Raw genomic sequence first — 14,390 nt, 5'->3', positions numbered from 1 at the left:
ATAAATAGCAGTCTGATTTTTGCATGAGAGTTTAATGAAAGGGTAACAAATCAATTCGAAGTTCTGTCGGACAAAATACATGTAACGTTTTCGTGATCTGACCGTTTAAAATTTTTAACCTATTCCACAGTTAAAACTTCCCCTGTTCCAGTGTTCCCATATATCAAAGTTTGTCCGACTAGACACCCTTAAGCTATTAACAAATTTTCAGCTTGCTATTAATCAACTTTTTTTTCATACGCGGGATCCAGACCTAAATTATTAATGCAACTAAGAAAAATTATTTGTAATGTTTTTCTGAAATGTAGTGGAATATGGAATAATTTTAAATAAACTGATAAAATGTTAATTATTGTCAATAAGAAACACTTTATCTTTTAACTAAACTACATTGTATTATGTATTTATTATTAAGCTCTAAAGGTGTTTAAGGCTTTAACTGAATTACATAGTTTCCAGTGGAAATTAAATACAACAAGCAACCTTTAATAATTCTAAATTAGTTTTTTACTCTCGGACTATCAGTGATTTGTTTGCTTGTGAACTAATATTAAATTAGATGTTTATACTTACTTGACAATCTTTTTTATAATAGATGTTCAAAGTGTGCTCCACCTGCACGAACACATGCATCGATACGACGGATCCAGTTGTTGGTAATGCCATAGTTATCTAAATTATGTCGAATGGTTTCTGCAGCATCAAAAATTCGTTCCCGTAATTCAGCTTCTGATTGGATTTCATCTTGGTTATCATAAACTAACGATTTTAGAGGTCCCCAAAAATAAAAATCCATTACATTGAATTCGGGACTTCGGGGAGGCCAAAGTATATATTAATAATATAGTTTTTAACCATAACTTATAAAAAGTCCGCATAACTTATATTCAAGTATCCTACAGAGTGATTGGAGTTTTATCGAATGCTGCGACGAAGTAGATATTGCTGTACAAACTTTTTATGATAAAATTTATAATTTTTGATAAGCATATTCCGGTTTACAAAAATCATGCTCATAAATATCCACCTTGGTTTGATTCCGCGATTGTAAAAAACATAAAACTAAAAGTTAAATTCCGACGCAAATATAAAAAATCTAAAATTCATTCCGATTTTATTGAGTTTAAAAGATTACGACAACTAATAAAATATCAGGTCAAGGTGGCATATGACAATAGGGAGTTTTTGTGCACACAAATACGTAAACGTAACGCATCTTTTTGACATGTACGCTTGCGCATTAATGGTTGAACTCCCCTATCTCGATGCGTATTACCTAAAGTAACGTTCTGATACGTACGTGAGAACGCATCCCTATCGAGACGAAAGTCACCGAATGCACACGAGGATATTGCCCGATTACCTACCAAATGAACATTTCATCAGCGATTATCAACATTTTAAGGTTATATTGGTTTAGTCTATTTGAGTAAAATTATTCTGTTTGTAATTGGAAATTGGAACTTCATAATATATTTAAAATTTTATTGTTTTTAAGTTGTCTATTAATAAAGCAAAACAAACAGATCTTGTATTAATTTAAGAAATACAGTGATCACCACAATTAATAACTAGATAAACAAATGACCTAGTTTCAGTAAAATTTTCAAATAAATATTACCAAACTATTTACATTATACTGGAATTCTGATGTAGGTACAATAATTTACAACTAAAAAGTAGGTATAAACAAAAATAAAAAAAATTTAACCTAAGGAAAAATAATATATTTATATTTAAATAGAACCAATTAAAACCATACAATTTCATCATTCATTTATCTTTTTTTACATTTGTATATTAATTGTATATTGTGTGAACATTGTTTTATTTTTTTAATGTCAACGGAATTTAAAAATGACTTTACGATTTGCTCTACGACACGTTAGTTGCTTTACGTATACGGAGATGCGTACGTTACGTAGCAACAAAAACTCCCTAATTACTTGGAGGATATTCAAACAAATATTTCTCAAGACAAAACTAAGTTCTGGTCGTACATTCACTCTAGAAATAAGTCATCACGAATTCCTGGCAACATGAGTTTTGAGGGAAGTGATTACAAAGATCCGCAAGCCATAGTGAATGCTTTTGCGGAATTTTTAAGTAGTGTTTATTTAGTTTCTGATGATGAAGGTTGTTGCAATTATCCAATAAACCCATATATGACATCAATTAATTTTCAATCGGTTACAGAGGATGAAATAAATGCTGCTATCAGAAAGTTAAAAGATAAGATGACATCAGGCCCTGACAAGAGTCCCTCGTTTCTTATTAAAGATTGCGCTGGTGCGTTTGTCATACCTTTAACCAAGATTATAAACTTATCCATACAACAAATGAAGTATCCAGAACTATGGAAGAAAGCAAGGGTGTGTCCGATATTTAAGGCTGGGGTGAAGTCAGAAATAGGAAACTATAGAGCTGTCTCTACTTTATCTAATTTTTCAAAGGTTTTCGAAATCGTATTATATAATAGGATTTTATCTTCTGTTCAACTTTATATTTCATCTCATCAGCATGGTTTTGTTAATAAAAGATCAACTGTAACCAACTTGGTATATTTTGCCCAATATCTTTCTGAAGTTATTGACGATAATGGCCAAGTTGATGTTATATATACCGATTTTTCGAAGGCTTTTGACAGAATTGATCATCAAGTATTACTTAGCAAGCTTTCAACATTTGGTTTTACTGACAGTGCTCTTTTATTGTTAAAATCGTATCTTCAGGGAAGGAAGCAGTTTGTAGCATATAATGGTTATGTCTCAGAAAAATATCTTGCTGCGTCTGGTGTGCCTCAAGGTTCCAATCTCGGTCCATTGCTCTTTCTACTATTTATTAATGACCTTCTTGAAAATATTTCATGCGAAAGACTGGGCTTTGCTGATGATTTGAAAATATTTTCTACTATCAGGGAGCTGGATGATTGTAACCAACTTCAGCAGAATATTGAAATATTGGAAAATTGGTGCAACAGCAACAAATTACAACTTAACACAAAAAAATGTAAAGTTGTCACTTTTTCTAGGAAATCAAGTTTATTTATATTTAACTATAGTTGTCACGATAGAATATTAGAAAGACAGACCACGGTTAAGGATTTGGGTGTAATTTTTGACACAAAACTTACTTTTGTGGAACATATGTGTGTTAAAGTTTCTGAAGCGTTGAAGGCTTATGGGTTTTTAATTCGCAATTGTAAGTCATTTAATAATATAAAGTCACTAACATTGCTATATTATACTTATGTGCACTCTAAACTTGAATATGCCAGTATTATATGGAGTCCTTTCTATGATTGTCATAACATTGCAATTGAAAGCGTTCAGAGAAAATTTCTAAAATTTTTAATGTTTAAAGTAAATGGTCTTTATCCGGCTAGAGGTGTAGATAATAATTACTTGTGTGATCGTTTCAGTATGTGTAGTTTAGAATTAAGAAGAAAAGTTGCATCTTTAATTTTTTTGTACAAACTTGTTAATAATGCAATTGATTGTATTTCAATATTAGAAAACATTAATTTTAACATTTTAAGGTCTAATTTAAGAACAAATGTATTATTTAGGTGTACAAGAGCTCGTACAAATATTCTATGTAAGGCTCCTATTAATGTAATGTGTAGAAATTTTAATGTTATTGGTAAGCATTGTGACATGTTTTCATGTTCTCAAAGGAACTTTATAAAAGTAGCTATTGAGTGTCTGAAATAAGCATTAATTTTTTTATTAATTTATTTTCTTTTTCTGTTTGACTACATGTATTATTAATGATATTTTTTTTTGTACTACTGCTTAAATCTTTATTATCTATAGGTGTTATAAATTATGTAATATTTTTATCATTGTCCTGTAAATGGGAAACTGTTGGGCAATAAAGCTATTATTATTATATAGTGTGCTACTTTTTTTATAAACAAAATGGCGCCCGAAAATCATGTTTTTTCAATTATTGCTCTATAACTCCGAAGATTTTAACTTTACAACAAAAACACTCACATAAAAATTCACCGCAATTAAATTATGCATAGAGATATGTTTTTCCCGATCTGCTCCGATGAAAATTTTCCTCGGAAAATGCGGGTTTTCCTAACAAAATCTTTAATTTTCAAATAAAGTTTTAGATAAGTAATTATCTACCAATAATTAAATAATTTGGTGACTTAAAAGCCTTCTTGGTTTAGATTATAGTTCCAGAAGCTGGTGAAAATTAAACGAATATTTTAGCAACAATTCAATTGTTAATTAATAATTTACGGTCGCAATAATAACCAAAATAATTATGATACACTGATCAAACTTTGAAATCTTATAAAGATGAGATGCCTATTTAATATTTTGTCGACAAAATATAAATTTTTTATTTTTTTGCATAATCTTTAAATGTTAAAAAAAATAGTTATAAACAAATTAACGTTTCTGGGAAAGTTTTTGTTATATTCTAATTTTAAAAAATAGTTAAAATGCGTATTTCAAAGATCTTGAAAATGAATGCTATAAAACTTTTTTGCAACCATTTGCAAAAAAGTTATGAAACAGCAAAGTAAACATACGATTACTACGTTGTTTATAATTTTTTTAATTCTTTCAAAGCGTAAAAGTGAGTTTAAAGTACAAGCTAATTATTTACAAAAAATATCGATTATTAGTTTAATGGTTATATTTTAATTAAAGATTATAAATATTTTTTTTTGTAATTTACACGCGCGAAAGTAGACTAATACAGTACTGTAGCTAAAATTTTCACTCGAAGCGACGACAGCCGCGCGACGTAGAGTTAATAAATAAAATTATATTATTATGTTATGCTGCGTGTCAGTCGCTTCGAGTGAACATTTTAGCTCCGGCTCTGTGCGAAAAGCTTACTTTCGCGCTAAAAATTACAAAAAAAATATTTTTAATCTTTGATTAAAATATAACCATTGAACTAATATTTGATATTCTTTGTGAGTAATTAGATTGTACCACAGACTCACTTTTAAGTTTTGAAACAATTAAAACAAATTATAAACAACGGAGCAATCGTATATTTAGTTTGCTGTTTCATACCTTTTTTGCAAATGGTTGGAAAAAAGTTTCAAAAGCATTCATTTTCAAGACCTTTGAAATACGCATTTTAACTATTTTTTAAAATTAGAATATAATAAAGAATTTCTGAGAAATGTTAATTTGTTTATAACTATTTTTTTTTTAATTTAAAGATTATGCAAAAAAAAAGAAAAATTTGTATTTTGTCGACAAAATATTAAATAGGCATCTCATCTTTTATAATCTTTCTAAGTTTGATTTAGACATAAGGTGGATTTAGACACTTTAAAGTCTGCGCTGGCTTGTCTTAGACTGAGCTGTTTTTGCAATACAGCATTAGTAGCATTTTCAACGTTTTCAACTACATGCTTTATCCTTTTAACATTTGTTTTGCTTCTCGACATCTGTAAGCCAAAAAATAAGCGTTTAAATGTTTCTAACCGTCTTAGGTCTGGATCCCGCGTATGAAAGAAGTTGATTAATAGCAAGCTGAAAATTTGTTAATGGCTTAAGGGTGTCTAGTCGGATAAACTTTGATGGGAACACTGGAACAGGGACGTTTTAATTGTGGAACAGGTTAAAAATTTGGAACAGACTTAAACTCTCCGAACAGAAATTAAACTCTCATGCAAAAATCAGACTGCTATTTATCACCAAATGGGTGTTTTAATGAGTGGAACATGTAGAATATGTCAAATGGCAGGAATTATGACAGGTGATAAACAGCAGTCTGATTTTTGCATGAGAGTTTAATCTCTGTTCGGAGAGTTTAAGTATGTTCTGTCGGACAAAATAAATGTGCCGTTTTCGTAGTCTGACCGTTCCAAATTTTTAACCTGTTCCACAATTAAAACGTCCCCTGTTTCAGTGTTCCAATACATCAAAGTTTATCCGACTAGACACCCTTAAGCTATTAACAAATTTTCAGCTTGCTATTAATCAACTTTTTTTTCATACGCGGGATCCAGACCTATCTACAGTCCATTCAACTTGTACTTCGGACCGTGTCCATGTACTTTGGAACATGGTCCAAAGTACAATTCAGAAGACGTTTTAAAGTACACGATAATCACATGTTTAAAATTTTCGTTCTTTTTTAACTCAAAATAAACAAAATTCTCTGCGAAAACTATGAATATGTATTGCTTAAAACTTCAATATTTGTGTAAACATGGAAAAAATATAAAAATATTAATATACTTAGATATTTGATTCGATGGCGGAGGACACGAAAATACCACAATGGGTACGCCACAAACAAACAAATTTTTCTGTTGAGTTGTTAGACCGATCTGCTTAATATTGCATGTCCATTCCTCTATGAGCGTATAGGACTATTACATGTCTAGTTAAAGCACCTGAACCGCTAGTCGTCTGTAAAAGTCCGAACGTTTCAAAGTTCAAGCGATCTCAAAGTACAAGGATCTCCCCTACTATATTTTCATTTCTTTCAACATATTTTCTACAATTATACATTATTAATTTTATCATTTAAGTACATTATTCTGATTTAACAGGTAATTATAATTTTAGGTGTCTCTGGTAGAAATATGAAAACTGATGCCAGTAGCCTATTAACAAATCATGATAGAAGGGACATTAATTTGAACCAATATAAGATAACTTCCACTACCAATGTGATCACTGTAGGACAACGTTTTATATGCATCATTTGCAAGAAATCATTATCATGCAAATATAATTTGAAACTACATATGAGGATACACACTGGGGACAAACCTTATGCATGTGAAATTTGCACCAAACCATTTTCAACGAAATTTCTTTTAAAAAGGCATATGAGTGGGCATAGTGGTGAAAAACCATTTAAATGTGAAATTTGCACCAAACAATTTTCAACGAAACAAAATTTAACAAAGCATATGATAGTGCATACTGGTGAAAAACCTTTTGAATGTGAAGTTTGCGCCAAACAATTTTCAATCAAAGCACATTTAGAAAGGCATATGAGCGTTCATACTGGTGAAAAACCATTTGAATGTGAAGTTTGCAAGAAACAGCTTTCAAGAAAAACACATTTAGAAAGGCATATGAGAACTCATACTGGTGAAAAGCCATTTGAATGTGGAATTTGCACCAAAAAATTTGCCGCAAAGGCTACTTTAAAAGCACATATGACAGTACATACTGGTGAAAAACCATTTGAATGTGAAATTTGTACCAAACAGTTGTCAACAAAGCATAAATTGGAATATCATATGACAGTGCATACTGGTGAAAAACGATTTGAATGTGAAATTTGCACCAAACAGTTTACATCAAAGTCTGGTTTAGAATATCATATGACAGCGCATACTGGTAAACGATTTGAATGTGAAATTTGCACCAAACAGTATTCAACGAAAAGAGATTTAAAAGTGCATATGAGAGTACATACTGGTGAAACACCATATAAATGTGGGATTTGCACCAAACGATTTTTAACGAAACACCGTTTGAAATCGCATATGAGTGTGCATAGTGATGAAAAACCATTTAAATGTGGAATTTGCACCCAACAATTTTTAACGAAACACCGTTTAAAATCGCATATGAGTGTGCATAGTGATGAAAAACCATTTAAATGTGGAATTTGCACCCAACAATTTTTAACGAAACACCGTTTAAAATCGCATATGAGTGTGCATAGTGGTGAAAAACCATTTGAATGTGAAATTTGCACCAAACAGTATTCAACGAAAAGAGATTTAAAATCGCATATGAGTGTGCATAGTGGTGAAAAACAATTTGAATGTGAAATTTGCACCAAACAGTATTCAACGAAAAGAGATTTAAAATCGCATATGAGTGTGCATAGTGGTGAAACACCATATAAATGTGGGATTTGCACCAAACGATTTTTAACGAAACACCGTTTGAAATCGCATATGATTGTGCATAGTGCTGAAAAACTATTTAAATGTGGGATTTGCACCAAACGATTTTTAACGAAACACCGTTTGAAATCGCATATGATTGTACATAGTGCTGAAAAACCATTTAAATGTGGACTTTGCACCAAACAATTTTTAACGAAACACCGTTTAAAATCGCATATGAGTGTGCATAGGGGTGAAAAACCATTTAAATGTGGCAATTGAACCAAACGATTTTAATAATTACACATATCGTTCATTTGGAGGACTACATCTCAAAATTTTAGTTTCTTTATTGCATCAATACCTTCCAAATAATGATTTCTACTAAGGAAAACATAGTTACATGTGTAAGTACACTACTCTCCGAGAGATGGCAGATGTATCTAACTCTTTGGCTTTCCCCTAACTTTCTCTACAGAACGTTATTTGCTTTAGAGAATACAGTTATATCTTGGAATATAATAAGTTTTAATTAAAAGGGTAATTTATTTTTGGGATATAGAGTTATAAGTAAAGATATGACCATTTTTCTTAAAAGTTATAACACTAAAAGTTAACAGTATGTTCTAATAGAAGGATACTTTCTTACTTGTAACTTTTTTTTTGATAAGAATTCATCATAAAAAAGAAGCAATGTAATGTGCGTAAAAAGTAGTTTTGTGAAATGTAACCTTATTCTTCAAAGTTATTTTGTTATAGGTATGTGAATTATTTTTTTGCATTGGGTAAATTATTATAAATTAAACTGTAGTATTATTTAAGGATTAATTTAATTTAACAACAAATGCTTGTTTTTGTCTTTAATAGAAAAACGCAATGCTTTCCGAATACTATTTAAGTTTTCACAAAAATTTGTAAAGAAAAATTACTATTATTGCTTTATGTTTCATTTTGTGTTGTTTAATAAGGGATACTATGTATAATAGGGAACTATTTAATTAGTTTTTTAATGTTCTAATAATAAGTTTTATTAAATCATAATTGATATAATGGCATGTCGGCATGTTTAATAATACTTTATGAATACAATTCCTAAAATGTAACTTTATAAGCAAACATAGATAAAAAGATGGTCAGAGCGATAAAAAGATTAGAAATCTATCATACTCAATCATTAAATCCTATAATATCAATAAACACTGCACAAAATAAATGAAATAAACTAATATGAATCTTAAAACCTTTCTACCGAAAAAATGAAAGTTCTTAGTTATAACCCTCTTCTTCCAAATGAACGATATGAGAGCGCATACTGATGAAGAAATCTTTGAATGTGAAATTTGCACTTCACATCAAAACAAATTTTAAAATCGCATATAAAATTGCATAGTGGAGAAAAACCATTTGAACCGTTTGAACGAAACAGTTTTCAACACACACATAAAAACATGAGAGTTCATACTGGTGAAAAACCATATGAATGTGAAATTTATGCTAAACAGTTTTCAACAAATAAAGGTAATTTAAAATCACATGTAACAGTGCATACTGATGAAACACCGTTTAAATAATGTGGAATTTGTACCAGCGAAAGGTTTAAAACTGCATATGAGAGTTAATACTGGTAAAAACCCATTTAATTGTAGGATTTGCACCATATAATTTTTAACGGAACACATTTTGTGCTGAACGCATTTGTGCAATTTGTACCAAACAATTTTCGACAAAAGAAATTTTAAAAATATTTATGAGAGAAAATGAAAATCGATAAAAAACCATTTAAATGTTACAGTTGTACCAAACAACTTTCAACGAAAGATATTATCTAATATCACATAAATCAGTGCATAATGATAAAAAATCGTTTGAATGTGAAATTTGCACTAAACAATTTTCAACAACGATTAAGTTAATATATTACAGGTCATACTGGTGAAAACCCATTTGGATGTGAAATTTGCAACAAGCAGTTTTCAATGAAACCACTTTCAAAATCTTGTATGAAAGTTCATACTGGTGAAAAACTGTTCATATGCTCCAGAAAATTTTCACAAAATTTTGGTTCAGAAGCACAAAGTACTTATGCATACCCACTGGTGAGTAGTTATGCTCATTATAACTCACGTTTAAATTATGCACGGTAAGAATGACCATCCACCGCCAGATTAATGACAGTGCCGAATAGACACACATCGAGTATCAGCTTTGAATAGTGAATACATCTGCAGCGTCACCGCCGAAAATCTTTAGATATATTTGAAATCTCTCGAATATTTTTTATAGACTTCTCTAATTTAGTTTACTTTTATTTGCTGATGGCTTTATAATAACAGTTTAAATTAAACAATTGATTGTACATAAATACTTTTACTTATATAAAATATAATATAGCAACTGCGAATACCTAATTTTTTATTATTGCGATTTCGAAGACCTAAAAGAAACAAGAACTTATTTTCTTCGCCATCCTAGCTTTCACTCCTGTTAACGTTCGAACTAGTGTGTGGAGCCATTCGGATGGTTGCGGTCAATTCTTCCAAGGCAAATTCAACACATTTTAAAAACATGTTTATTTCTGCTATGAAGACATTACTCATTACGAAAATTGGGTACGTCCGTACATCTGACATTGATAAAAAAATAAAATAGCAGTGATTCATTTTGGGCCCAAATGTTCAAGTTATAGGTATCTACCAAACTGGGTCAGGGATTTAGACGTTGTTTCACTGCGTTATCACTGTTATCAGTTTTCGGTTAGGTAAGCTTGTGTTTGTATCATAAGGTATGATGATCGTACATATTTTTATTCCGTTACATTATACACTAGCCCAAATACTTAACATTGTCTACTGTGGTCTGTGAAACTGACATGAAAAAGAGAAAAATCAAAGAAGCAGCACTCATCTTACTAAATGAATAAAAATGTCTAGCTAATCAGCAGAATGCAGCTAACTTTGGTTGCCAATACTTAAAGAAGAACTGAACAACAGAAACATACATATAATAGAGGATAGGGAAACGTGAAGCACAGGTCTCCAATATACACTATACATATCCAATGTACCGGGTGTCCCAATAAGAAGGGCGCTCGGGCATATCTCAGGAACCGTTTATAGTACAGCTTTGGGAAAAAAATTTTTATAACAAAAGTTGCCTCGAGAAAAGCCTGGAAATTATTTTCATAATTGTAAGTCCACCGCTAGAGGGCGTAATTGAATATCAAAAATTAAAAAATCGAAATTTTACAAAATTTGCCTAATGAAAGTGCACTGGAAATCCGATTATCGTATTCTTCATAAAATTCTGCGCATATTTTATTTCACAAGTTTAAGTCTACCTGTGCAAATAAGAGGTGTGGGTGAGTGGGAACCTTGTTATGAAAAAATCGCTGTAAGTCCGGTTCTGCTTAATCGATTTTTGCAAACTTGGTCTTGTTGAAAACAGCTCTTTTTCGTCAATGTAATAGTTATAATTTGGAAACAGCCTATTACGTAATATGGCGGTTAGGAGGCGCTATTTATGTTCTTTTTAGAAACCTAGTTTTCTTTGGAAATATTAAATACAAGTATGTATTTTTTTCCTGTATTACAAAATTAGACCAAATTAGCAACAGAATACCGAAAACCGCATGTCTATACCTTTTTTCTATCTCGAGATATCTTAAGAAACGTGTAAATTTTAAACATAACTGTTGCTGTCATATAAGTATATACAGTAGACGCCCTCTTAACCGACCTCCCTTTAACCGACCGTCGGCTTAACCGACCGACCCTACTCCTTTTTGGATGATACTATTTTTAGATTAGAGGTCATACAAGTTTCATAATTTGTCTTGTAAGTGATATTGTTAATTACATAATGTATATACACATCGACGTTCGTTTCACTTTATGTTTTGACTTAATTTGTTTGAAAATGAATCGTGACCCATGGGAACAGTTATAGCGGACGGACTATATGTACATTGTACATACTATTTTTTTGTTTATAGATCATAAAATATATATATTTTTAATAGAGTTACATATGTAATGTCTTTCTGAGGGTGGTTTTAAAGATTTTCGGTTTAACCGACTTTTTGATTATCCGACCTATGGGCAGGTCCCGTCATGGTCGGTTAAGAGGGCGTCTACTGTAAGTGGAAATATATAGAAGCAAGTAGTGTGCTATGGAAAAAACAAAGAAACATTTTCCAGATGTCACCGTATGTAATAAATTAAAACAAAATATGAAAAAGTCTACTACTGGGGTGACGTCTTTGGGGACATTTAATTGCATATATTATAGCCGCAACAGTTGCATTTCTTATGCATTCAAAGAATGTGGCTATCATGTCAAATGCTTCTTCGCTTGTAAGAATCATGTTGAATTTCACTGTATAAATTTTATATAAAATTTAATAGAAACAACCGCAACAAACCATCAATGAACAAATTTTTATGTTTTACTGATTTGACACATGATGACTTTTTGAAGTTAATACTTCTAGTAGTTCTATTTTTTTCCATAGCACACTACTTGTTTCCACTTTGACTTCCTTAACTTAGTTTACCGGTGACAATAACAGTTATGTATTTATCTTAGCTGGGAATAGGATAATTGATATTAAAATATAATGAAATAAAAATTAAAAATTTGTGTAAAAAATCTGACGTTTTTACATTTTCTACGATTCATCGAGAGAAAAGCAAATGCGCGGAGGCAACAATTAATAAAAATTTACATATTAACGCTATTTTTTTGGTATTATTTTAAGTATTAAAATTAGTGTAATATTTAAATAAAAATAAAATTAAACTGTTTAAAATATATTTATTTCGTTAAAATCATAATAATGGAAGTATAACTTCTTACTCGCGTACAAAGTACACACACCCTTTTTTTGTTATATTTTATAGTGTTATTTGTCTTATTGTTGTTATGATTCATTATATACGGTGCCATCTGGAAAATGTTCCTTTGTTTTTTCCATAGCACACTACGTGCTTCTATATATTTCCACTTATATGACAGCAACAGTTATGTTTAAAATTTACACGTTTCTTAAGATATCTCGAGATAGAAAAAGGTATCTACATGCGGTTTTCGGCATTCTGTTGCTAATTTGGTCTAATTTTGTAATACAGGAAAAAAATACATACTTGTATTTAATATTTTCCAAAGAAAACTAGATTTCTAAAAAAAAATAAATAACGCCTTCTAGCCGGCACATTACGTAATAGGCTGTTTCCAACTTATAACTATTACATTGACGAAAAAGAGCTGTTTTCAACAAGACCAAGTTTGTAAAAATCGATTAAGCAGAACCGGACTTACAGCGATTTTTTCATAACAAGGTTCCCACTCACCCCCACCTCTTATTTGCACAGGTAGACTTAAACTTGTGAAATAAAATATGCAAAGAATTATATGAAGAATACGATGATTGGATTTCCAGTGCCCTTTCATTAGGCAAATTTTGTAAAATTTCAATTTTTTAATTTTTGATATTCAATTACGCCCTCTAGCGGTGGACTTACAATTATGAAAATAATTTCCAGGCTTTTCTCGGGGCATTTTTTGTTATAAAGATTTTTTTCCTAAAGTTGTAGTATAAACGGTTCCTGAGATATGGCCGAGAGCCATTCTTATTGGGACACCCGGTACAATACATAAAATTTAACCACAACTTCTTTACCCCAAAAACTCGTTATTATCATAATAGAAACAAACACACATAATAATCAGAATTTGATGTATCACAAAGCATAAAAATTCCACCCTAAAATTTTTCCAGCCATAACAATTATCATAGGTAAAGTAAAATTCTTTGTTGACAGGGATGTAACATAGCCTCAATAATATCAACGATTAGGCGGTTGTACACACCTTGTTGTCAACAAATTATTGTTCTTAATTTATTTCTTTTGATAATGAAGTTTAACGTAACGTTTTTTGATCCTACATAATTTTTTATTGCAGCCCCAACCAATTCGATTGGATTGAGATAAAAATGATAAGGTGTAAATCTTAACGAATACGTAATGTTTTATTATTACAATTTTTACGACCTACACAAACATATTCCTTCAACCCAGCCTAGATATACATATTTTCTTATACATTTTCATTGGGTTACATTATTCTGATTTAACAGGTAAGTATAATTTTAGGTGTCTGGCAGAAATTTGAAAACTGATGCCAGTAGTCTATTAATAAATCATGATAGAAGTGACATTAATTTGAACCAATATAATGTAACTTCCACTACCAATGTAATCCCAGAAGGACAACGTTTTATATGCATCATTTGCAAGAAGTCATTATCAAGCAAATATAATTTGGAACTACATATGAAAATACACACTGGGGAAAAACCTTTTGCATGTGAAATTTGTACCAAACCATTTTCAACGAAATTTCTTTTAAAAAGGCATCTGAGTGGACATAGTGGTGAAAAACCATTTAAATGTGAAATTTGCACCAAACAATTTTCAACGAAACAAAATTTAACAAAGCATATGATAGTGCATACTGCTGAAAACCCGTTTGAATGTGAAATCTG

Source organism: Diabrotica virgifera, chromosome 7, assembly GCF_917563875.1.
Source record: "Diabrotica virgifera virgifera chromosome 7, PGI_DIABVI_V3a".
In the NCBI taxonomy this organism is placed as follows: Eukaryota; Metazoa; Arthropoda; class Insecta; order Coleoptera; family Chrysomelidae; genus Diabrotica; species Diabrotica virgifera.
Note: the sequence above shows the minus strand (reverse complement) of the source record.